The sequence below is a fragment of the Carcharodon carcharias genome, chromosome 6 (assembly GCF_017639515.1).
Source record: "Carcharodon carcharias isolate sCarCar2 chromosome 6, sCarCar2.pri, whole genome shotgun sequence".
Lineage (NCBI taxonomy): Eukaryota > Metazoa > Chordata > Chondrichthyes > Lamniformes > Lamnidae > Carcharodon > Carcharodon carcharias.
The window spans coordinates 70,888,491-70,915,932 of record NC_054472.1 but is presented as its reverse complement, the minus strand read 5'-3'; positions in this window follow the sequence as shown (position 1 = coordinate 70,915,932).

Here is a 27,442-nt window from a genome sequence, read left to right as displayed (position 1 = left end):
TAAAGCACGTAAATATACTTTATCACTGAACTACAGAAATAAGGTGATGCTCAAGTTCAGTTCAAGACAAATTAATAATACGTCAGGTTAAATATGATTGGAACCAGCTATACTCTGTGCAACAAGCTTAACATATAATTCACTCAATGTAGTTCCAATTTAAACGAGTAGGTTAGACAAAGGAGAGCCAATGGATGTTATCTAATTGGACTTCCAGAAGGCCTTTGACAAGGTGCCGCACAGGGGGCTGCTCAGTAAGATAAGAGCCCATGGTGTTATAGGCAAGGTACTAGCATGGATAGAAGATTGGCTGTCTGGCAGGAGGCAGAGAGCGGGGATAAGGGGGTCCTTCTCAGGATGGCGGCTGGTGACTAGTGGAGTTCTGCAGGGGTCAGTGTTGGGACCACAACTTTTCACTTTATACATTAATGATCTAGATGAAGGAACTGAGGGCATCCTGGCTAAGTTTGCAGATAATACAAAGATAGGTGGAGAGACAGGTAGTATTGAGGAGGTGGGGAGGCTGCAGAAGGATTTGGACAGGTTAGGAGAATGGGCAAAGAAGTTGCAGATGGAATACAACATGGGGAAATGTGAGGTCATGCACTTTGGTAGGAAGAATAGAGGCATAGACTATTTTCTAAATGGGGAGAGAATTCAGAAATCTGGAGTGCAAAGGGACTTGGGAGTCCTAGTCCAGGATTCTCTTCAGGTTAACTTGCAGGTTGAGTCGGTAGTTAGGAAGGCAAATGAATGTTGGCATTTATTTCGAGAGGACTAGAATATAAAAGCAGGGATGTGCTGCTGAGGCTTTATAAGGCTCTAGTCAGACCACATTTAGAATATTGTGAGCAATTTTGAGCCCCGTATCTCAGGAAGGCTGTGCTAGCCCTGGAGAGGGTTCAGAGGAGGTTCACGAGAACGATCCCAGGAATGAAAGGCTTAACATATGAGGAACATTTGAGGACTCTGGGTCTATACTCGATGGAGTTTAGAAGGATGGGGGGGATTTGATTGAAACTTACAGAATACTGAAAGGCCTGGATAGAGTGGACGTGGAGAAGATGTTTCCATTAGTAGGAGAGACTAGGACCCGAGGGCACAGCCTCAAAGTAAAGGGAAGACCTTTCAGAACAGAGATGAGGAGAAACTTCTTTAACCAGAGAGAGGTGAATCTATGGAATTCATTTCCATAGAAGGCTGTGGAGGCCAGGTCATTGAGTGTATTTAAGACCGAGATAGGTTCTTGATTGGTAAGGGGATCAAAGGTTATGAGACGAAGGAGGGAGAATGTGGTTGAGAAATTTATCAGCCATGATTGAATGGCGGAGCAGACTCGATGGGCCGAATGGCCTAATTTCTGCTCATATGTCTTACATCTTATGGTCTGAGTCAAATAACTGAAAATAAATTGGTTCCAACCTTACTCTACTACTGCAAGTTCAAATTACAAAGTGCTCTTCAAAGTATTAATAAAGGCAGGTGCCAAACTAAAAATGCTGATTTTTTTATTTTGGTCTTTGTTACAGGTCAGCAGAAGAAACCTATCTTCAATTAGGCATGAATGGCTTATCATTCAGAGACAACTGTTATTACTTGATGCCAGTTGTAAATTAATCCAACGTAATCAGCAGTCCTACAATCACCAAACTGCTACATAATCAAATTAAACTGGATCAGCTGATGACTACTCTTTTCCACTGCTTGCTTCAACAAATCAATGAAATGCATTAGTTGTGGCAAAGGATACCCATTATAAACATGATATATTTACTGCATAAAAAGCTTCTACTTATATAGAGTATTAAGAAATCTGCAACATAAGCAATGAACCTTCCATCATCTCAGTTGTACCTTACATTAAGATTCATTTTAAATGGCTTAAGACTAAGCTGTTAAGAAAGCAATCACACACACTCCCACAATGTTTGCTTACACTGTTATTTTAATGAACGTTTGTGCTGTATAATATGAAAGACTTTAAAAAGTTGCTACATCTCTACACTTAAATGCAATGTAAATGTGAAATTAGTAAACCAAGATCATACAGTTAATTGGACGTTTTGATTGGTTTATAATGCAATGCTGGAGAACAGTAATTTTCCTGTTTGTGTGATAAGAAAATGTGACTTTTTTTTGTTCCAAATACAACTACCAACATTTCTGAGTAGGCATATGAATTCCGTGCCTTTACCAACAAAAAGCTTACTTTTCAAAGTGCTTTCATTTGAAACGTAAATTATCTTCAATAAAACATTAAGCCCCAGGTTCAGGCATTTGGAGCACATTCTACGTTAAAACAGATCTAATGTGTACATATTGGTCCACAGGCAAACACCAATCTGTCAAAAAATTCTGCTAATTTCATTCTGCTCTTTTGAGTTAATTCATCGGGACTGCAAGAGCAAAAGAAAAGGAAATTTAGCCTTCAGAAAACAAAATCCCTTACCTGTCCCCCTTCTTAAAAATGACCTCGAGTCCTTAGGTCGCCTGAGTTGGAAACGACTCGAACGTTGAAACGGTCAGCATAAATGTCAGATCCTTTTGTTTAGGTGTTTCTTATTTTATAATGAAGTAAAATCTGAAGAAACGTACACCCATTCGCAAAGCATCGCAACTCCAATTCTTCCTATTCCTTCTTTCACAATGCACTAATTGAAAACTCCTGCACGACAAGCTTTCACCTCCTGTCAACTTAATTGGAGGGCACTCCGCACAGCATGCACACTGCTCAGCAAAGGGGTGGATACATTAAGATCATTGGTCAGCCGCATCCCTGAGAAATCCGCATCTTCCAATCGGAACATTAGGATACCAATCATAATCAATATGTCACTGTGCTAGCTGCTGTCAAACAGCAGAGGATAGGTTAGTATTTCAACTCAGTTTTAATCTGATAGTGCCAATGAAAGGGCTTCAAAAACAAAGGGAAGGATAGAGTGTGCTGCTATATTATGCCCGGCGCTCGGTTGCGGCAAAGTTGATTTTTTTGAAGCAGTTCACGATGGAGCTTGCTGCAACGGAATGCGGAAGGCAATTAGAGGAAATAGAAACATTCACGGCCCATGGCTTTTTATCTTACGTTATAAAATCCAACAGCACTCACACTACTGAGAAATGAATACTCCTCCCTTTGTTACACCAACCCCAACAAAGCCTATTTGGGTGAACAATAACGACCATCATTGGATACCCTTTTCGGAAGCAAATAAAAAGACTTGTTAAGGAAACAACGTGACACGAAGTACACTTGTTAGTAATTGATCCTGAATGTTATCAGAAGGTGGGTTAAAAAAAAGTATCGAATTCACATTAGGCATTTCAGGGTCAAGGTGCTTTACTGCTAATCAAGTACTTCTGAATTGTAGTCACTATTGTTATGTAAGACAGGCAGCTGCCAATTTGAAAATGGCAAAGTCACATATTATCGCCAGACAATCTGTTTTACTGATACTGGTTGAAGGATCAATATATCAGTATTGTCCAGGACATTGGGAAGAATTCTTTGCTCTTCTCCAAATAGGCCATGGGATCCTCCAGGTCCAACTTGAAAGGCCAGATGAGACCTCCATTTTGTATTTCCTCACCTATGGTGCAGCACTGGAGCATCAATCGACGTTTGTGTTCAGGCCTCCATAGCAGGACACTAACTTCAGAGGCAAAAGCACCACCAACTAAACTAAAACTGGTAGTTTTTCTTTATTCCATGCACTGCCTAAAATTTTAATTAACTTCCTGAAACATACATTCTACCTCTGGTTCAACAAGAGTGGGGAACACAATCGTTTTAGTTTTGGGTCTCCAGAAGCAAGTATAATCAAACCTCTTCCCCTATGCATTGAGAGCAAAGCAGACCTGTATCTTAACTTCATTTACCCACCTTGATTCCATAATCCTTGATACCCTTGCCTAACAAAAATCTATCAATCTCAATTTTGAAATTTTCAATTAACCTAGCCGTGACAGCTTTCTGAGGGAAAGAGTTCTAGATTCCATTACCTGTCATGTGAAGAGGGTAAATCTAAATAAAGTTGTTTTTTAACTAAAATATGAAAACTAATTGATGGTACATCTTGAAAATGTGGAGTTTAATATTATATCAGAACTATAATTAGAGCAGGAAAAAGTGATGGGGTAACCATTTTTAAATTCAGTCGAATCTGATACAGTAGAACCTGCTAATGTGATCTGTCTTCTCCCAAACCCTTTGCCTCAGAGCTTACCGAAAAGATGAAAATTAAAAGGAGAGAAATATCAGTACCTGACCCATTCCTCTCTTGATTCATATTTCCACAGCATTAAGATAAAATACATGTCCATTTAATGGGGGGTAACATTCAGCTTTGTTGCCAGGGGATAACCTGGCAGAGCAGATCACCTAGCCATTATAGAACTTTCCCTATTTTCATTCTATTAAATTCAATGAAAATAAAGATTAAAGGATGGTTCCCCAAAGGAAGGGCAATATGTTTCATAATGGTACAGCTCTAGTGACAATGTTGAAAATGACCCCAAAGTCTTTGAACACAGGAAGGAGAGTATGGTTACATACCAAACTGCTTACAAGGATTAAGCATCTACAGATCAAACCCTTAAAAGTGCAAAAGTTTCCTTTCCATATTTGCAGAAATTAAAATAAGGTACAAAAAAGTGGAGATTGAGGATTTACCACATTCATAGGTACACCTATATTTTCTCTTCAGGGTGCCTTGTGCAACTTTAATAACTTTGGTTGTACACATGATAAAATCAAATTGTAAATGACAAATCAAAACATGATTCAAAGTTTTTGGTGTTAACAATGTCAATGCTTTTAATGCAATGTTTTTTCAATGTTCATTTCCTCAACTAAAAATGGCGACAGTAAAAAGGTGAATTGTGTGTTATGGTTCTGAACCGAAGTCCATAACAGATGCAGGAAGATAATTCACTGCTCATTATAGAAAAGCTGCATCACATAGGAACTCAATTAACAATTGGGTGAAAAAGTTTCTATCGTGTGTACACCCAAACTTATTAATGTTGAAATTTGCACAAGGACTTTATAAACATAGAAAATGCTAGAAAATTCAGCAGGTCTGGCAGCATCTGTGGAAAGAGAAACAGAGTTAACATTTCGAGACAATATGACTTTTCCCTCTCCACAGACGCTGCCAGGCCTGCTGAGTTTTTCCAATATTTTATGTTTTTATTTCAGATTTCCAACTTCCGCAGTATTTGTTTTAGACTTTATAAATGCCCTGTACGGTTTGTGTTACTTATAACATATTGCACCTCTATAAAAGTGACTCACTAAAATTATCTGTAACAAGAAAGATCAATGAGATGTAATTTTCACCTTCAATACTTGAGCAGAACGTTGGTACATCATAGCACCCACTCATTGTAGAATCCATGAGTTCCACTGAAAGGAAGATGGGAGGTTCTAAATGGCCAGGCAGTCCTCTCTGCCAATTTAGTGCCAAGGAGTGAAGTTGCAAATTGCAACCCATGTGTCATACTTTTCTCATTGCTTACAGAAGCAACATAACCAAACTGATTTGCCACAATAAAACTCACCAAATTTCTCAAAGAAACATAACCATTTGAACCTTGTTTTTTCCCAGTGAAGCAACTGAATATGTGACTGTAACAAAAGAACATTTATAACAGAAGAACCATACATTCAATATTTTAAAAATTACAATTAAATAATGATACCAACGCCAATATACCAACGTGGGGGCATGGTAAACTGAGGATGATACCATTCAAACAGGACAGATAGGTTATCAGAATGTGTAGACATGTGGAAGATGGAATTTAATACAGAGAAGTGTGAGCTGATGCATTTTGGCAGAAGGGATAGAGAGAGGCAACATAGACAACATGGCATAGTTTCAATGAGGGTGCAGAGACAGAGGGATCTGAGGGTTAATGTACATAGATCTTTGTAGGTGGAAGGCCATATTGAGAGCACGAGTACAAAAGCAGGGAGGTAATGCTGAAACTTTATAAAGCTCTGGTTAGGCCACAACTGGAGTATTGCATCCAATTCTGACCAGCTCGCTTCAGGAAGGATATGAGGGTCCTTGAGATGTTACAAAGGAGATTTACCAGAATGGTTCCAGGAATGAGGGATTGTAGCTAAATATTAAGTTGGAGAAGCTGGGGTTGATTTCCTTGGGCCAAATAAAATTAAGGGGAGATTTGATAGAGGCTTACAAGATTATGACAGGTTTAGATAAAGTAGACCAAAAAAATGCTGCTCCCAAGGACTAGGGAACACAAATCTAAGATTTTGGGCAAAAGATGCAGGGAGGTGTGAGGAAGAACTTTTTTTATGCAGCGAATGGTAATGACCTGGAACTCAGTGGATGGGGAGACGATTGATGATTTCAAAAGGAAATTGGATGGACACTTGAGGGAAATAGACTTGCAGAGCTACAGGGGGTATAGTGGAGGAATACATCTGACTAGATTGCTCTACAGAGAATCGGCAAGGACTTGAAGGGCTGAATGGCTTCTCTCTGTTTAGTAATTACTCTAAAGTCCAGATTTTTGCTACGGAGGTGGTTAGCTTGAATCAGGAAATTTCCTGACTCACCAGGCCCACCTCAGTAGAAAGACCCCCAGATGGCACGATCTTCATTCCGCGTGGGGTGGGGGGGTACAGGATACAGTCAGGCCCACTGTCCCTGGAAGTGGAGCATGAATGGCAACGGGATGACCGAGTACCAAAGCAGGCTGCCTAAAAGGCCCACCTGGGTTCTCTGGGACCTTGTCCCAGTTGTACTGTGATATCTTAGACCCTCTAGCCCTCACCAAAAGGTACTAAAAGCATTGTGTGCCAAGAAAACCTTTTAAAAATAAATTAATAGAAATGGTTATTTTGAATAAATACTCAGCATGAGCAGCAGTCCAACACAATTCCACCTGACACCTTATTTCTCCAGTGAGCTTATGAGACAGCATTCGTCACAGAGTCACCCCCTCACACCCCACCAGCCCCAATGGCTCCTTACGCCCTCCATACCAACACATGCCAGCCCACCCACCCCCACACCCCACCTTGGCCCTTATATGCTCCATGTCAACTCACCTCAGGAACTAAATTGAGATGAAATAAAATAAAATTCTAAAAATCTAATATTGCCTTCACTATATTAAAAAAAAACCTCTCATTCTTGAAAGCACATTCAAACCTTTTAAATTTTCAAATGCATGGAAACAAACTTCCACAACAAACTTCCAGGGAAAGTAGGCAGCGTATAAGAAATTGGCTGAGTGACAGGAAACAAAGAATAACGATAAATGGTTGTTTTTCAGATTGGAGGAAGGTTTGTAGTGGAGTTCGTGAGGGGTCAGTGTTGAGACCCTTGCTTTTCCTGATATATATTAATGACACAGACTGGCGTTCGGGGCACGGTTTCAAAATTTGCAGACGATACGCAAATTTGGAAAAATTGTCAACTGTCTTGAAATTCAAAAGAACACAGACATGTTGGTAGATTGGGTAGTTAAATGGCAGATGAAGCTTAATGTAGAGAAGTGTGAGGTGATTCATTTTGGCAGGGAGAATATGGTGAGCTTGTATAAAATAAAGGAAGAAACTCTAATGGAGGTGCAGGAACAGAAGGACCGCGGTGTATATGTACATAAGTCGTTGAAGATGGCAGGGCATGTTGAGATAGCAGTTAATAAAGCATATGTATCTTAGGCATTGGAGGGATTACAAAGGAGATTCACAAGAATGCTTCCAGGGATAAAGAACTGCAGTTATGAGGATAAATTGGAGAGGCTGGAACTGTTTACTTTGGAGAAAAGCAGGGTGAGAGGAGACTTGATAAAGGCATTGAAGATCCTGAGGGGTATGGACAGGGTAAATAGTGAGAAACTTTTCCCACTCAAGAGAGCATTAAGAACTAGAGGGCACAGATTCAAAATATTTGGCAAAAGGAGTAAATGTGATGTGAGGAAAAATCTTTCACCCAGAGGGTGGCTGGAGTCTGAAATGAACTTCCTGAGAGGATGGCAGAGGCAGGTTCGAACAAAGTATTCAAAATGAATGGGATTACTATCTGAAAAGAGAGAATGTATAAGGTTACAGGGAAAAAACAGGGGGTGGGACTAGGCAGAATGCTCTTTCAGAGTCAGTGCAGAGACAATAGGCTAAATGGCCCTCTTCTGCACTGTAAAGATTCTGTGAACATATCCTACATCAAAGACAGTTAATCCTTTAATAACTCATTTAAGTTGTCAGTCAAACTATGAACTCAGAACCCTCTGTTGGAATAATTGTAGCTTTTGTAAATCAGCCAAGAATTCATAAAGACACCTTAGGGAAATGTCAACAACACCTTTTGAAACTGCTAGAACAGCATTTTAAAAAAAACTTTCATTGACCTGCAACTTGTTTTTCTTTCATTTTTTAATGCTGAGAATTTAAATAAATTAACATCGTGACTGTTGTACAGACCTTATCCACCCTTCAAGAGTGTTTATGTCTACGCCATAAATTCGTGACTTCCACACTGCAGGTTAAGGCCCTTGCAACAGTCAAAACAGGGTCTGTTTGAACTTAGCTCTGAGTTCAAATGGTCCTGCTGAGTCCTGGTTTCCTTCACATATAAATCACACCCCATTCCCTTTCCCCTACCAGCAAAAACTGGATCTGTTGGAAATGGGGCGGGGGTGGTCTTCCTCATCCTGCCCCACCCACACCATTTTGGCAGCTCTCCAGAGTCTTCATGACTCTGTGGTAATCTGGGTTTATTACTCTGTAAGTCATTAAACTGACCATTACAATTAAGGGCAGAAATTTTCACTGGGCGGGTGGGCACGTGCCCAACCTGTTCAAGCACGAAATGTCGCACATTGACATCGGCAGTGTGTGCCAACATCAACACACAGTCGTGCGATAGTTCGGTCAGCAGGCGCGCACCAGAGTTGGCAGCGCGCCCACCGACAATTAAAAGGTCTGTTAGGGCCATTAAATAATCAAGTAAATGAAAGTTTTTGCTGCCCATCCAACCTAATGGTTGGTGGGCAGGCAAAAAGGCCAAGCGGCTTTTGCATTTTTTTGCAAACCTCATCCACAGGCCGGATGAGGTTTCCAAAAGCAAATAATAATAAAATAAAAGATTTAAAATTTAATTAATAATATGTCCATGCTCACCTAGACACTGGAAATGATAACGGCAATCGCAGCCCTGTCGACCCTGCAAAGTCCTCCTTACTAACATCTGGGGGCTAGTGCCAAAATTGGGAGAGCTGTCTCACAGACTAATCAAGCAATAGCCTGACATAGTCATCCTCATGGAATCATACCTTACAGATAATGTCCCGGACTCCACCATCACCATCCTTGGGTATGTCTTGTCTCACCGGCAGGACAGACCCAGCAGAGGTGGCGGCACAGTGGTACACAGTCAGGAGGGAGTTGCCCTGGGAGTCCTCAACATCGACTCCGGACGCCATGAAGTCTCATGGCATCAGGTCAAACATGAGCAAAGAAACCTCCTGCTGATTACCATGTACAGCCCTCCCTCAGCTGATGAATCAGTACTCCTCCATGTTGAACATCACTCGGAGGAAGCACTCAGGGTGGCAAGGGCAAAGAATGTTCTCTGGGTGGGGGACTTCAATGTCCATCGCCAAGAGTGGCTCAATACCATCACTACTGACCGAGCTGGCTGAGTCCTAAATCACATAGCTGCTAGACTGGGTCTGCGGCAAGTGGTGAGGGAACCAACAAGAGGGAAGAACACACTTGACCTCATCCTCACCAACTTACCTGCCACAGATGCATTTGTCAATAACAGTATCGGTAGGAGTGACCACCGCACAATCATTGTGGAGACGAAGTCCTGCCTTCATATTGAGGATACTCTCCATCTTGTTGTGTGGTACTACCGCCATGCTAAATGGGAAAGATTTCGAACAGATCTAGCAACTCAAGATTGGGCATCCATGAGACCCTGTGGGCCATCAGCAGCAGCAGAATTGTACTCGAACACAATCTGTAACCTCCTGGCCAGGCGTATCACCCACTCTACCGTTATCATCAAGCCAGGGGATCAAGCCTGGTTCAATGAAGAGTGCAAGAAGGCATGTCAGGAGCAGCACCAGGCATACCTACCTGATGAAGCTGTAAAAGAGGACTACTTGCGTGCCAGACAGCATAAGCAGCAAGTGATAGACAGAGCTGAGCAATCCCACAACCAATGGATCAGATCTAAGCTCTGCTGTCCTGCCACATCCAGATGTGAATGGTGGTGGACAATTAAACAACTCACAGGAGGAGGTTGTTCCACAAATATCCCCATCCACAATGATGGAGGAGCCCTGCACAGCAGTGCAAAAGATAAGGCTGACGCATTCGCAACAATCTTCAGCCAGAAGTGCCGAGTGGATGATCCATCTTGGCCTCCTCCGGAGGACCCCAGCATCATAGATGCCAGTCTTCAGCCAATTCAATTCGTTCCATGTGATATCAAGAAAGGGCTGAAGGTACTGGATACTGCAAAGGCTATGGACCCTGACAACATTCCGGCAATAGTATTGAAGACTTGTACTCCAGAACTTGCCGCACCCTTTGCCAAGCTGTTCCAGTACAGCTACAACACTGACATCTACCCGGCTATGTGGAAAATTGCCCAGGTATGTCCTGTACACAAAAAGCAGGACAAATCCAACCCGGCCAATTACCACCCCATCAATCTACTCTTTATCATCAGTAACTTAATGGAAGGGATCATTACAGTACTATCAAGCGGCACTTGCTTAGCAATAACCTGCTCACTGATGCCCAGTTTGGGTTCTGCCAGGGTCACTCAGTTCCTGACTTTGTTACAGCCTTGGTTCAAACATGGACAAAAAAGCTGAAGTCCTGAGGTGAGGTGAGAGTGCTGCCCTTGACATTAAGGCAGCATTTGACCAAGTGTGGCATTAAGGAGCCTAACAAAACTGGTGTCAATGGGAATCAGGGGGAAAACTCTCCACTGGTTGGAGTCATACCTATCACAAAGGACGATGGTTATGGTTGTTGGAGGTCAGTCATTTCAGCTGCAGGACATCCAGCTCAGCAGAAGTTCCTCAGAGTAGTGTCCTTGGCCCAACCATCTTCAGCTGCTTCATCAATGACCTTCCTTCCAACATAAGGTCAGAAGTGGGGATGTTTGCTGATGATTGCACAATGTTCAGCACCATTTGCGACTCCTCAAATACTGAAGCAGTCCATGTCCAAATGCAGCAAGGCCTGGACAAAATCCAGGCTTGGGATGACAAATGGCAAGTAACATTCGTGCCACACAAGTATCAGTCAATGATCATCTCCAACAAGAGAGAATGCAACCATCACCCTTTGATGTTCAATGGCATTATCATCACTGAATTCCCCACTATCAACATCCTTGGGGTTACCATTGACCGGAAACTGAACTGGACTAGCCATATAAATACTGTGGCTACAGAAGTAGGTCAGAGGCTAGGAATCATGTGATGAGTAAGTCGCCTCCTGACTCCCCAAAGTCTGCCCACCATCTACAAGGCACAAGTCAGGAGTGTGATGGAATACTCCCCTCTTGCCTGGATGAGTGCAGCTCCAACAACGCTCAAGAAGCTGGACACTGTCCAGGACAAAGCAATCCGCTTGATAGGCACCACATCCACAAACATTCACTCCCTCCACCACCGATGCACAGTAGCAGCAGTGTGTACCATCTACAAGATGCACTGCAGGAATTCACCAAGGCTTTTTCGACAGCACTTTCCAAACCCATGACCATTACCATCTAGAAGGACAAAGGCAACAGAGAGATGGGAACACCACCATCTGGAAGTTTCCCTCCAAATCACTAACCATCCTGACTTGGAAATATATCACTGTTCCTTCACTGTCACTGGGTCAGGATCCTGGAACTCCATCCCTAATAGCACTGTGGATGTACCTACACCACATGGACGGCAGCGGTTCAAGAAGGCAGCTCACCCCCACCTTCTCAAGGGCATCTAGGGATGGGCAACAAATGGTGGCCCAGCCAGCAAAGCTCACATCCTTGTGAATGAATGAATAGAAAAAAATGTGACGAAGTCATGTGAGTGGGAAATGTTTTATTACATTTTTATTTTCTTCATTTTCTTTTTTAAAGATGCTTTATCTCCTTGAGGCAACTCCGTGCCTCAGGAAGGTGATGGAACGCTTACTTGCACGCATGCACAAAGTTCACGCTTGGCCCACTCACCCTCCTTCCCCCAACCACCACCGCCCCCCCCCCAACCTCCGGCCTAGGTAGCACTCAGCGCTGCCACTCTCTTTTCACGCTGGGCAGGCCTTAATTGGCCAGCCAGTGAAATCATGGCCCGGTCCTGATCGTGGTTGGCTTCCCGACCGCCTCTGCCGAGTCCGCCGGCAAAATTCTACCCTACGACTTTAAGGTTCAAAGCCTCTGCAAAACATTTTCTCTGCCTAGAATTATCCTATGATAATTGAAAAGTTCCCGTATAATGTTGGCATGCTAGAGATTTCTAGTTCTTGAGGAGAAACTGTATGAGCGATTATGTGTCATTTTAATTTAACTCACAATGTGTGAATGTTTTACTGCAGCTTAACTGTTTGTTTTGAATGTCATTCTCAGTTTTTTGCTTCCTTTTAACCTTGCTCTTGCTGTGTTTTGATACTCCCATTTATGTTGTTTCTAGTTTCCAGTTTGACTACTAAGTATGTTTCTTTATTAATTAGCCATGCTCCTTATTGTCTGTTTAATAAAAATCCACATACTGTAATACCTGCCAAAGTTTCCTTCTCCAATGCTTACAAATATGATATTTTAAGTTTTCCTCCATACATTTTCTGCAAAGTTCTTTTTTATTGTGATTGCTCCATCTCACCCTTTTGTGCTAGGCTTCAACCAATCAGCTTCTTCTGTGCTCACCAGTCGCTATCTCAAGTTCTCCTGAAAACAAAACTTCGAAAACTTTTTAGCACTTTATTGCCCAGCTTTTATTGTGGTCATGTTAAACAATGTCAAAAGTTTGTGTACGGTCTAAATTTTTTCTATTCTTCTCAATTGTTTCATATCTCTGATATTGAGCTTAGCCATGGGTCAGTTGGTAGCATTCTTACTTCTAAGTTAGAAGGTTCTGGGTTCAAATCACACTCCAGACCCTTGAGCATAATCTAGACTGATATCTCAGTGCCATACTAAAGGAGTGCTGCTCTATCAAAAGTAAAACCTTTTAATGAGATGTTAAACCAAGGCCCTGTCTACCTTCTCAGATAGATATAAAAGACCATGTGGAATCATTTGAAGAAGAGCAAGGAACTAGTTCCAGTGTCTTGACCAACACTTATTGCACAACCAACACATGAAGCAGATCATCTGGACGTTATCTCATTATTGTTTGTAGGAGCTTGCTGTTTGAAAATTGGCTACCAAATTCCTTACATTACTACACTCCAAAAGGAACAACAAAGACTATAAAGCACTTTGTCATATCCTGAGGTTGTGAAAGGTGCTATTGCATCTTTCTTTCTTTCACAGTGCTTCTCAAACTGCCCCTTTCTGACTGTTGCCTCCATTTTTATCAGTGAATGTATGAACACTCATAAATAAAAAATACTTGAAATTATGTTATCGTTGATTATGTATAAGGCAGAACATTCAAATTATGTTCAATACTTTGCATACCTTATACAAAAGATTGGTTTTATTTACATGGAAAAGTATCCATGTACATTAAAATGGTGAATGATCATGATATTCTAATGAATTGCATTTGGAGGTATGATCTATTTAATAAAGTAATGACTTACTAACATGACATGGCAGGCTGCTGTACTGTTGTATCCTTCAAGGAATCCAGAAGTACTCATTATTGTCTATAAATTACTATAAACCTCCATCAGCTCTTAAACTGCTTTATATTCCTGGCTAGTTTAATCTCATATTCTATTTTCTTCCCTTTTTATCAACACATTGATGGCCTTTTGTGGGTTTCTGAAACACTTCAAAACTCTGTTAAACTGGCAAGAAATGAAAATATACAACATCCCCAATATTACTTTTCATTCCAGTAAGGGACATGCAAAAGATATTCAATAGTGCACACAAAGTTTAAATGACCAATGTTCTCACCGAATGGAAACTTCTGTTTATCAATGAGATTAGGAATTGCCTGGTTGGAAAAAATTCCTTTCTACCACAGACCAGGTTACTCCCAAAATCCTAGGTGAAATGATCAAACATAAGCAAATCACTGTCATTGCCACAATAAAAAAATTGACCTTTGAGGCATTGGTTTCAACCCATCTGATCACTTGAACAGTCAGCAAAGTGTATGTATCAATGATGAAATTTAGTTTAACCTTTAGTATTTTATTTAGAACTTCAGAACAGTAAAAAAAAGCAAACTAATTGAGATACTCTGACCAGAATTTTATGAGCCCATCAAAGCAGGGACAGGGCCGTAAAATGGGGCGAGCCGTTCTAAACTCCATTGACTTCAGCAGGACCGTAAAATCCCGCTGGCGTAAAATTCCGGCCTATAGCAGGAAGCTGACTTAGCAGTTATAACTTAGATAAAAGCCATAAGATTTCTATATAAGTAAATAGTATTTGCTACTATAATTACTAATGCAAAATGCCTTTCGTTACTCCATCTGAATGGGTTCTGTTATGTTTCTAAACCACCATGATCTAGACGATTTGTTCTTCTGTAACATCTTTTTCAGTGTCGTATGTGGTGTTCTTACCCCGCTAAGACAGGAATTTTCGCTCGGTGTGGGGGTGGGGGTGGGCACACGCCCTCCCCGCTCGAGTTGAAATGACACACAATGGTTTGGTTGACAGGCACGTGCTGGAGCCAGCAGCGAGCATGCTGACAATTAAAAGGCCTGTTAAGGCCATTAAGTTACCAATTAAGGTAGATTAAGGTAAAAGGCCAAGCTGGCTTTGCATTTTTTTGGAAACCTCATCCACAAGCGGGATGAGGTTTCCAAAAGCAAATAAAAATTAAATAAAAACTTGAATTTTTCATTAATAACATGTCCCTGCTCATGTGACAGAGTCAGAAGGGACATGTTTGATTATATTTTTATTTAAAAATTTTTAATATATATCTCTTCAACACCCTGAGGCACAGAGCTGCTTCAGGGAGATTATGAAGCACTCACGCATGTGCAAAGCTCGCGCTTGGCTGGCTTGTACTCCTCCCACCCCGCACAGGCAGTGTTCAGCTCGCATTTCACACTGGCCAGGCCTTAAAAGGCCCACCAGCATGAAATTGCGGTCCGGTGCCAATTGCGGGCAGCGATCAGCTTCCCAACCTCCCCCGCCAAGCCCGCCCGCCAAGGGCAAAATTCTGCCCCTAAAGTCAAGAAGTTTGGTGCAAGTGCAAAGTTAGTCCAGAGGAAGGAGGAGCTGCTGCTTTTTATCCTTTTTGTTTTACCCGCAGTGCTGGTGAGCGTATTTGTTTTGTCTCTAAGCTGCAGAGGCTGTAACTTGCTATTACTTTATTAAATTAATAACTATTTAACTAATTGAATAAATAAGTAAGGTTAACCGGATGTGGCAGATGGTGTGCTGTAACCGCAACATGTCAAAGTTTGTAGGCAGCATTGTGATCCCAGGTAAACACACCTGCAGTAAATGTCTGCAGCTCGAGCAACTTTGGCTCAGAGTTGCTGAGCTGGAGTCTAAACTGCAGACATTGCTGGGCATCAAGGAGGGAGACAGTTACCTGAATGCTTTGTTCCAGGAGGCAGTCACACCTCTTAGGTTAAACAGAACTCTAGGGTTGGCCAGTGGTCAGAGACAGGATGGCATGTCTACGAGTCAGGCAGGTGTGGGGATCAAGGATTGATGGAGGAGGCATGGACAAGGACCTGGAGAGTGGAATGTACAAGGCTGCATCAGGCCTGGGCCCCAGTTCATTTCAAAGATGTGACATTAAGCTTTTTTTAAAAAAAACAGATGAGAAAACATCAATGGGGGGAAATTTCTTCCATGTACTGTGGGATAAATCCCAGAGATATTTTGAACAAACATTAGCCCAGGGTCCAGTTCAGGTAAGTTCAGAGATATTGTTCAAATGCCACATGCTGGTCAATCAATGGGCTACAGGCATGTGGCATTTGAGTTTCTTAAGGATGTAACTAGTAGGTCCACCAGGAACTCCGCGGGAGGAGGAAACTGCTCTCTGCGAGCATGCGCATTGATAAGTGCCGCTCATGCTCAAGCTCCATCACCAAAGCCATGCCCTTTTGGGCATGAGGGAGCGGATCAGTTCCAGTGACAGTAGCGCTTGGGTGTTGCGGTGTGACAGTCAAGGGCAAGCAGAGCCACAGTGCCGCTGGGTCCTACAAGGGCAGCGGAACAGATGAATGGCATTGAGGTAAGAAAATTAGATCAATGGAAGAAAGAGGGCAGAGAGCAGGTGGCACTAGGACAGGGCAGTGGTGCAAGGGGCCAGTGCTCTTCATGTTAGCGGAACATGTCACTGTGTGAAGTCATTGTGAGGGGACAGTGAGTCACTATGTGAGGTGCCAGCGCTGTGAGAGTGAGAGGACAGTGTGTCACAGTGTGAGGTGCTAGTGCTGTCAGTGTGGGAGGACAGTGTGTCACAGTGTTAAGTGCCAGTGCTGAATGTAAGAGGACAGTGTGACATTGTGTGAGGTGCCAGTGCTGTCAGTGTGAGAGGACAGTGTGTCACAGTGTGAAGTGCCAGTGCTGAGTGTGAGAGGACAGTGTGTCACAGTGTTAAGTGCCAGTGCTGAGTGTGAGAGGACAGTGTGTCAGAGTGTGAAGTACCAGTGCTGTCAGTCTGAAGGAACAGTGTGTCACAGTGTGAGGCGTCAGTATGAGTGGAGCAGTGTGAATAACATGCATGATTAAGCAAGAGTGTTGAAGGTGGGTGGAGATAAGGCGGTTCAAAACAGGAGAAGCACCAGAGCCCATGATTTCTTTCCCAGGTCATGGACCCAGCTCTTTACTTTGTCCAACAGGTGTGATGCACTTGCTACCTGTGTGGATGAGAACAAGCACAGCAGGGTGGATGGGCAAATTAACTATAGCACCATGGTTTAGAAGTTAGCAAATTTAACACAACTATACAAGAAAGGAGGGAGAAGAAAACAAGGAACTACAAGCCAGTTAGCCTAATATCAGTCATCAGAAAAATTCTTGAATCTATTAAGAACATAAGAACATACAAAATCGGAACAGGAGGAGACCATCGAGCATACTCCGCCGTTCAATAAGATCATGGCTGATCTTCTTGTGTTTCGATGTCCACATTCCCATCTACCCCAATAACCTTTGATTCCCTTGCCTACCCAGAATCTCTGCTTTAAAAATATTCAATGACCCCATTTCCACCACCTTCTGAGGCAGAGAATTCCAAAGTCGCACAATCTTCAGAAAAAAATCCTCCTCATCTCTGTCCTAAAAGGGTGACCCCTAATTTTAAAACTGTGCCCCCTAGTTCTGGACTCACCCACAAGAGGAAACATCCTCTTGACATCTGCCTTGTCAAGGCTGTTCAGGATCTTGTCTACTTCAATTAAATCACCCCTCACTCTTCTAAACTCCAATGGAAACAAGCCCAATTTGCCCAAACTTTCCTCATCAGACAACCCACTCATTCCAGGTATCAACCTGGTAAACCTCCTTTGAACTGACTCCAATATATTTACATCCTTTCTTAAATAAGGAGACTAAAACTGCACACAGTATTCAAGATGCAGTTTACCAATGCCCTGTGTAATTGAAGCATAACATCCATACTTTTATGTCCAAACCCACTTGTAATAATATTGTTAAGGAAGTTTTAACAGTGCACTTGGAAAATCATAGAATGATCAAAGTCAACATGGTTTTACGAAAGGGAAATTGTGTTTGACAAACTTATTAAGGTTTCGTAAGGATGTAACTAGTAGGTTAGATAAAGGGTGTAAACAGTGTGCAAACAGTTAAGTACTGAATTGCAAATATTCTTTTCAAACAAAACCGAGCTGTTGTGGTCAAACGGGAAGAGGGCAAAGAGGGAAGCCATTTGACCCCTCCTCACCTGATCATAACAGTATGGTTTATTTAGTGTTCGCCTCGTAGAAAGCTGACAAATTAACAGCTTTAATTGTCATTTTATTGGATAGATCATCATCTAGATTATTGAGGTTAATATGTAAGAAGAACCTGTTGACTTATTTAAGAGCGAAGTAGTTGAGTTGGTCTCTTTCCTTACCTGGGACATAGGCATCAGCTATTGGAGCAGAGTTGATGACCCATCTTTTGGCAGTGATTCATCCATTCTGCTTGGATATTTGGTTCTGACTGAATCCATCCTACACATGGAAAACAATATCAAAACTGGCTACGTTCTAATTATTCTCTGGTCTCAGGCACTTCTAAAGGTAAGTCGCACATTTCACTGTCTGCAACTGGCTAGTACGGTCTCATATGAAAACCAAACTTACCTTGGTGTTGAGAGTGGAGGTCATGAACTTCACCTCCTGAAGGCTTCGGAGCTCTTGCACACGTGCAGACTGAGAGGTGGCTGCAGATGTGCAGATTGACATTTTTACATTCTTTGGGACCAGCATACCTGTGCTAGAAGGAAAAGGGCACGAAAACCCAAGTCAGGTGACAGGGAGCGGAGCACCATTGAAAAGAAGAGTCCCAGGCAGGGGATAGGGAGAGGTCCCAAAGGGAGAGGGGACAGGGAGAGGTCCCAATAGAAGAGTCCCAGAGAGATGACAGGGATAGGTAATGGTCCCAGTTCAGTTAAAAAGGGATGAGCAGAGAAACAGGCTCTAAATAGGAAAAGGGCTGTGGGGAGCAGACTTTAAGTGAAAAAGGCAGCTGAAGGTTGGTGACTCCGCACTTTGGGCATTTGGGGCAAAGGCACCCGTTTGGAACAGTGGTGTTCTGCTCAATGTGGCGGAGGAGCTGAATTTGTGCTTGTGAGTTGACGTTTGAGTGTATGCTCAGGAATCCAGGGGAATGACATCTCAGGAGATGAGATTGAAACCCTGTGAGGTCGGCCGTTGGAGTTGCTGTCTGAGTTGGAGTGACATTTGGATGGAATTCCAAGGATCCAAGGAGAGTGCAAGAGGAGGGCCCTGGGACAGGCAGTCAGCAGCACCTAGAGGAGAGTGTGAGAGGAGGACTCTGGGACAGTCAGCAGCACCTAGAGGATATAGTCTACCTAGAGGATCTAGCATCTGGTCTATACTCAAGTAGGAGTAAGGGTAAAATAAAAGCAAAGGTTAAGCCAGAGGTCGTGGCCCATGTTGGGACCAATGACATAGGAAGAAAGAGAAATGAGTTCCTACAAGCAGACTTTAGGGAGTTAGGTTGGAAATTGAAAAGCAGGACTTCAAAGATAATACTCTCCAGATTACTCCCAGTGCCATGCTGTAGTGAGTATAGGAACAGAAGGATAGAGCAGATGAATGCATGGCTGGAGAGATGGTGCAGGAGGGAGGGCTTTAGATCACTGGGGCATTGGGACCATTTCTAGGGGAGGTGGGACCTTAAAAGTTGGGTGGGTTACATCTGAACCGGAACAGGCCCAACATCCTCGCAGGGAGGTTTGCCAATGCTGTTAGGGCAGATTTAAACTAAATTGGCAGGGGGATGCGATCCTGAAAAGTAGTTCAGAGGGGAGAGAAGCTGAGATGGAATTAGCAATTAAAACACTGGTGAGTCTGGAAGGCAGAGGAAACATAGTCTAGATAAGAAAGAAGTGAGTTTATCAAGGCTAAATGGAATGTATTTTAATGCAAGGATTCTGAGGAATAAGACAGATGAGCTGAGGGCACAGATAGGCACATGGGAGTATGATATTATAGCTAGGACTGAGACTTGGCTCAAAGAAGGGCAGGATTGGCAGCTTAACATTCCTGGTTATAGGGTATTCAGATGAGACAGAGAGGGGGATAGAAGAGGAGGGCAGGTCACAATATTGATCAAGGAATCAATTATAGCAGTGAGGAGGATTGATATCTTGGAAGGATCATCAAATGAGGCCATATGGGTAGAACACAAAAGGGGCAGACAAGCTGTTGGCCCTTATAGGCCCCCAGTCAGGGAGAGACAGAGAATCAAATATGTAATCAAACTTCAGAGAAGTGTAAGAATAATAAGGCAGTAATAGTAGGGGATTTTAACTACCCAAATAGTTTTAGTGTGCAAGGTAGGGAGGGAACAAAATTCTTAATTTGCATCCAGGGGAACTTTTTTAGCTAGTACGTAGAAAACCCAAAAAGGAAGGGGGCAGTTCTGGACCTAATATTCAGAAATGAGCCCAGGCAGGTGGAAGGCTTATCAGCAGGGTAGCATTTTGGAGATAGTGACCATAACTCAGTTAGATTTAGGATAGTTATGGAAAAGGATAAGGTTGGGCTGGGAAAAAAAATTCTGAACGGGAAAGGCTAATTTTACTAAGATGACATACAATTTGGCCCCAGTGGACTGGGAGCAGCTACTTGCACATAAAACTGTAAGAGTGAGAGGCATTCAAGGAAGAAATAGCGAGAATACAGGGCAAATAGGTTACCGTCAAGACAAAGTGGGGTGACCAAGTCCGGAGAACACTGAATGTCAAGGGACATAAAGATTAGGATTAAGAAAAAACAGAAGCTTCTGGCAAATACCGAGGGCTCAATACAGCAGAGTCCCTAGGGGAGTATAAAAAGTGCAGGGGGGAACTTAAAAAGGAAATTAGGAAAGCTAAGAGAATGCATGAGAAAGCATTGGTGGGTGGAATAAAGGAAAACCTAAAGGTTTTTTTTTAATATATAAAGAAAAAGAGGATAACTAGGGAAAGAGTAGGGCCAATCAGGAACCATACAGGTAATCCGTGTGTGGACCCGGACGACATGGGTACAGTCCTAAATGAATACTTTGCATTGGTATTTGCAGTGGAAAAGGATGACACAGGTATAGCCATCAGGGTGGAGGACTGTGAAATATTAGAGGAAATTAACATTGAGAGAGGGGAGGTACCAGTGGGTTAGCAGCCTTAAAAGTGGATAAATCCGCAGGCTCAGATGAGATGAATCTCAGGCTGTTGAGGGAGGCAAGGGAAGAGATATCAGGGGCCCTGGTAGTAATTTTCATATTCTTTCTGGCCATAGGTGAGGAGGACTGCTAATGTTGTCCCATTATTAAAGAAGGGAGGAAGGGATGGACCAGGAAATTACAGGCCAACCAGTCTAAGCTCGGTGGTGGGGAAGTTACTAGAAAGAATTTTGAGGGACAGAATATATCCGCACTTGGAGAGACACAGATTAATCAGGGATAGTCAGCATAGATTTGTTAAGGGAAGGCCGTGTTTGACAAATTTGATTTAATTTTTTGAGGAGGTAACCAGGAGTGTTGATGAGGGTAATGCATTTGATGTGGTCTACATGGACTTTAGCAAGGCTTTTAATAAGGTCCCTTATGGCAGACCGATTAAGGAAGCAAGAGCCCATGGGATCCATGGCAGAGTGGCATGTTGGATCCAAAATTGGCTGAGAGACAGGAAGCTCAGGGTGATGGTAGAGGGATGTTGCTGTGATTGGAAGTCTGTGGAATTTCACAGGGCTTGTTGCTGGGGCCCTTGCTGTTTGTAGTGTACATAAATGATTTGGACTTAAATGTAGGGGCTATGATCAAGAATTTCACGGATGACATGAAAATTGGTAAGGTGGTAAGTAGTGAGGAGAATAGCCATAAACTGCAGGAGGATATCAATGGACTGGTCAGGTGGGCAGAGCAGTGGCAAATGGAATTCAACTCAGAAAAGTGTGAGGTAATGCACTTGGGGAGGGCTAACAAGGCAAGGGATTACATTATGCATGGTACGGCCCTGGGAAGTACTGAAGATCAGAGGGACCTTGGAGTGCATATCCACAGATCCCTGAAGGTAGCAGGGCAGGTAGATATGTTGGTTAAGAAGGCATATGGGATACTTGCCTTTATTAGCCAAGGCATAGTATACAAGAACAGGGAGGTTATGCTGGAACTGAATAAAATACTGGTTAGGCCACAGCTGGAGTACTGCATGCAGCTCTGGTCACCACACTATAGGAAGGATGTGATTACACCAGAGAGGGTGCAGAGGAGATTTACCAGAATGCTGCCTGGGCTGGAGGGTCTGAGCTATGAGGACAGATTGGATAAGCTGGGGTTGTTTTCCTTGGAGCAGCAAAGGTTGAGAGGGGACCTGATAGAGGTGTATGAGATTATGAGGGGCAGAGATAGGGTGGATAGGAAGGAACTTTTTCCACTAATAGAGGGGTCAATAACCAGGGGGCATATATTTAAGATAAGAAGTAGAAGGCTAAGAGGGGAGTTGAGGAGAAATTGTTTCACCCAGAGGGTGGTGGGAGTCTGGAACTCACTGCCTGAAAGGGTGGTTGAGTCAGAAACTCTCATAACATTTAAGTATTTAGATATTCACTTGCATTGCCATAACCTCTAGGGCTAAGTGTCAAGGGCTGGAAAATGGGATTACTGAAGTCAGATCTTTGTTGACTGGCGCAGACACGATGGGTTGAATGGCCTCCTTCTGGGCTGTAGATGTCTTATGAGTTAGATATTCAAAGGTGAAGATTGGAATGCCTCATTAGAGAAACAGAGTTTCAGTGAGATTGGTTAACTCACAGTGTTTACTGACATCTGCATGGGCTGTTGAGAAATCCATGGAATCTCTTTTGGTCATAATTGCCATTTATTTTGCAGTGTGGTGTGTTCGACAACAGTTTGCCTGTTAATTCACATGCACTTCATATTAACCTGAATGTTGGAGTATAAGATAGATATTGTAAATTATTTTATTTTTCTGACCTTGTAGAGTAAAGTTTATTTCTGTTTGTTCAAAACCAATGGAATATTGTGGCTTTATTCATTGGGCAAGTATTTTGAAACTCAGACTTTGCCTAGTTTAAAAAAACGCTATGGGTACCTGGCCGGATCTTACCAAAAACATGAGGGTCTGGCCTAGGATCATAACAAGTCTCTCAAGCTAACTTGATGCTTTACACCTTGTCTCATTATGCTGGGACACCTATGTGAAGGCACCTTTCTACACTTGCTAAGTAAAGGTTCTTGCTGGACATAGAAACTAGAGAACCAACCAAGAGAATGCTATTTCTAAAGAGTGAAAGCAAAAGGCAATTTGTTCACTATAGAAAAAGATTACTACCGATCGTCTACCAATAGATAGGGTATGGAACCCTTTGTTTCATATTTTAAATTTAAAGGTAAGTTGCCTGTTGTCACTGAGCCAATCAGAGTGACACCTGTGTCAGAAGTTCTTACTGTCCCTCACCCCTTTTACAAATCAAACCCTATTAACTGTGGACAAGGCCATTTCTGATCACTTCCTTTTATCACTCTCCACCCATCACATTCTCCCTCCAGGCCCTAACTCTATGTCCTTCTGCATCAACCCTGGAAAAACAACCATTCCCTACATTCACTTCCAACTGCACTTTCAAAGTCCCAACTTTCTATCCTTTTGACCTTTTTGAGTGGTTTAGCCATTCACTGTCCAATCTTGCTGGACTACAAAGTACCAATGGGTCCTGCTCACATCTGTTAAAACTGCTCATTATTCCAGGATCATCCTGAAATGCCAAGACAACCTTTGTTTTCTTTTATCTACTGCAAACCATCTTCTTAAACCCCAGTCTCCTCTACCTTCACCCCCAACAATAAAGTGAGGAACTCATGGACTTCTTCATCATTGAGCTTGAGACCATCCAATCAGCTGTCTCTGCTGGTTACTTCCCTTCTGCTAGCCCACCAAGGCAAAAGATCTATAAAGCTTCCCCAAACCCTCAACCTGAACTTGCATCTTTCTCTAGTTTCTCTTTTAATTTCCTTCATGTCCTCTCCAAGCTTGTCTTATCCTTCAGACCCACCTTCTTCTCCCTTGATCCTAATCCTACTAAACTGCTGACCTTCCAACTTCCCCTACTGGTCCCCAGGTTAGATTTTGTTAACTGTTCTCTCTCTTAAGGTGTTGTCCCTCCATTTTTTAAATCAGCCATCATCATCCCCTCCTCAAAAATAACAACTTTTGGCCACACCATCCTAGTGAACTATCTCCCCATCTTCAACCTCCTTTTCTTCTCCAAAGTCCTTAAACCTCATTTTTAGGCTGACATGCCTAAAAATGAGGTGTCAACCTGGTTAAGCTAAAACACAAGATGACTTGCATGCCAAACAACAAAAACAGCATGCGATAGACAGAGCCAAGTGATCCCACAACCAACGGATCAGATCTAAGCTTATCATCTAGTCATAAATGGTGGTGGACAATTAAACAACTCACTGGAGGCGAAGGCTCTACAAATATCCCCATCCTCAATGATGGTGGAGCCCAGCACATCTGTGCAAAAAATAAGGCTGAAGCATTCACAACAATCTTCAGCCAGAAGTACTGAGTCGATGATCCATCTCTACCTCCTCCGGAGGTCCCCAGCATCACAGATGCCAGTCTTTAGCCAATTCGATTTACAAGATGTGATATCAAGAAATGGCTGAAGGATACTGCAAAGGCTATGGGCCCTGACAATATTCCAGCAATAGTACTGAGGACTTGTACTCCAGAACTTGCCGCACCCCTAGCCAAGCTGTTCCAGTACAGCTACAACGCTGACATCTACCCAGCAATGTGGAAAATTGCCCAGGCATGTCCTTTACGCAAAAAGCAGGACAAATCCAACCATGCCAATTACTGCCCCATCAGTCTACTCTCGATCATCAGTAAAGTGATGGAAGGGGCCATCAACAATTTGCTTAGCAATAACCTGCTCACTGAAGCTCGGTTTGGGTATTGCCTGGGTCACTCAGCTTTTGCCCTCATTACAGCCTTGGTTCAAACATGGACAAAGAGCTAAACTCCAAAGGTGAGGTGAGAGTGACTGCCCTTGACATCAAGGCGGCATTTGTGGCATCAAGGAGCCCTATCAAAACTGGAGTCGATGGGAGTCAGCGGGAAAACTCTCTGCTGGTTGGAGTCATACCTAGCACAAAAGGAAGATGGTTGTGGTTGTTGGAGGTCAATCACCTCAGTTCCAGAGCATCACTGCAGGAGTTCCTCAAGGTAGTGTCCTAGGCCCAACCATCTTCAGCTGCTTCATCAATGATCTTCCATCATAAGGTCAGAAGTGGGGATTTTTGCTGATGATTGCACAATGTTCAGCACCATTTGCAACTCCTCAGATACTGAAGCAGTCCCTGTGCAAATGCAGCAAGACCTGGACAATATCCAGGTTTGGGCTGACAAGTGGCAAGTAACATTCACACCGCACAAGTGTCAGGCAATGACCATCTCCAAAACAGAGAAACTAACTATTGCCCCATGACATTCAATGGCATTACCATTGTTGAATCATCTGCTATGACCATTCTGGGGGTTACCATTGAGCAGAAACTGAACTGGACTAGCAATATAAACACTGTGGCTACTAGAGCAGGTCAGAGGGTAGGTATCCTGTGGTGAGTAACTCACCTCCTGTCTCCCCAAAGCATGTCCACCATCTACAAGGCGGTAGATCACCATCTACATCAGGAGTGTGATGGAATACTCTCCACTTGCCTGGATGAGAGCAGCTCCAACAACACTCAAGCAGCTTGACACCATCCAGGACAAAGCAGCCAGCTTGATTGGTACCACATCCACAAACATTCATTCCCTCCATCACCGATGAACAGCAGCAGCAGTGTGTACCTTCTACGAGATACACTGCAGAAACTCACCAAGGCTCCTTAGACAGCACCTTCCAAACCCACGACCAATACCACTTAGAAGGACAAGGGCAGCAGATACATGGGAACACAACCACCTGGAAGTTCCCCTCCAAGCTACACACCATCCTGACTTGGAAATATTCCTTCACTGTTGCTGTTTCAAAGCCCTGAAACTCCTTTCCTAACAGCACTGTGGGTGTGCCTACACCACATGGACTGCAGTAATTCAAGAAGGCAGCTCACCACCACCATCTCAAGGGCAACTAGGGATGGAAAATAAATGCTGGCCCAGCCAGCAAAGCCCACATCCCGTAAAATGAATATAAATAAGCGACATGCTCCCCGAAGACCCCGAGTGGATAAGGCATCCCCTTGAGAGCCCTGATCCTCCTCCTCTTCCCTCTGTGAGCAGCTTGTCTTCTTTTGTGCAGTTCCTGCTCAAAATCCTTTTCATGCTGCAGGCTAAGAAGTATTGTAACTGCAGAACCCATGGATAGGGGCAAGAGCTCTGACCAGAATTCTTGCAGTCAAAAGCAAGGTTTTCTCCACATGTAGCACTTCCTGTCAATTTCACCAACTTTAAACAACTCAGACCACCAAGCTCTGCTAAAATCTCAGACAGAGATAGTTGAAATTAATCAGCACCCAAACTGAAAGTAGTTGATAATCCCTTTAAATAGCATTGGTTTGGTGTTCTTCTTGCTGCTGAATGCACAGTTCTGTGAGGTTGAGAGAATGAGTGGCATGGTCAAAAAATACAGCACCAGAGTCAAAGCAGCATTACGTGCAGACTGATCCCATGATTTGCTTACTCTGCATACTGCTGGTTCGTGCTCCCAATGCTTATGGTACTGCCCTTTCCAGAATGGCTTCCGGCAGGCTGTACCACAAGTGTGCACACATGGCATGGTTGCCATTTTGGAACTGAAACAGCATCCACAGTGCCGAAACCACAGGCATTATAGAGCCGAATTTTATGGCTATTCACTTGTATGGAGAAGTGCTAATTAGTGGCTAAAGCTTCCCTGAGCACCTCTTCAATATAAAGATGTGTGTACTCTCACTTTTCAGTGATTCACCCATAATTCTGATATAACTGCAATGGCCTTGATTGGTGAAATAATCTATATATTTATGGGACACATTCTGTTTTTTAAGCCAATGAGTGATTACTGTTTCAATTCTCATGAAGAGATATGCAGGGTGGGCTAAATATTCCTTGATCATGTTTATATTACCTTTATTTTAAAATTATGCAACATTAATTTCATATTTAATTTCTTGCAGGGTCCCGATCGCTCACAATATGTCTATAATCTATCAACGCATTTTCACCCATGCAGTTGAACATTGCCAATTAGTGATCATCTTTTTCACAATACGAATTATTTGGTTAGCAGTGACTTTTTACTAGATTTGATATTTTTGAAAGAATCATACAACTGATCTAGATGTAGAAGATAGGTGAGCTTAATGAGTATGAATATCATTAAATAGATTTAGAATGACATTGGGCAATACATCAAAAAGCTGCCTGCATTACTAAAGCTGATGTCACCCTGCAGAATACTTTTTTGAACACAATAGTATTGTTAAACTGCATTGCAGGGAAGCCATTTTATAGGAAATAAAAGTTTGGATATTTCTGTGATGCAGCTTTTCCCTATGAACATAGGAAAGCCATTTTCATGATGACAATTTGGGGAATTGCTCAG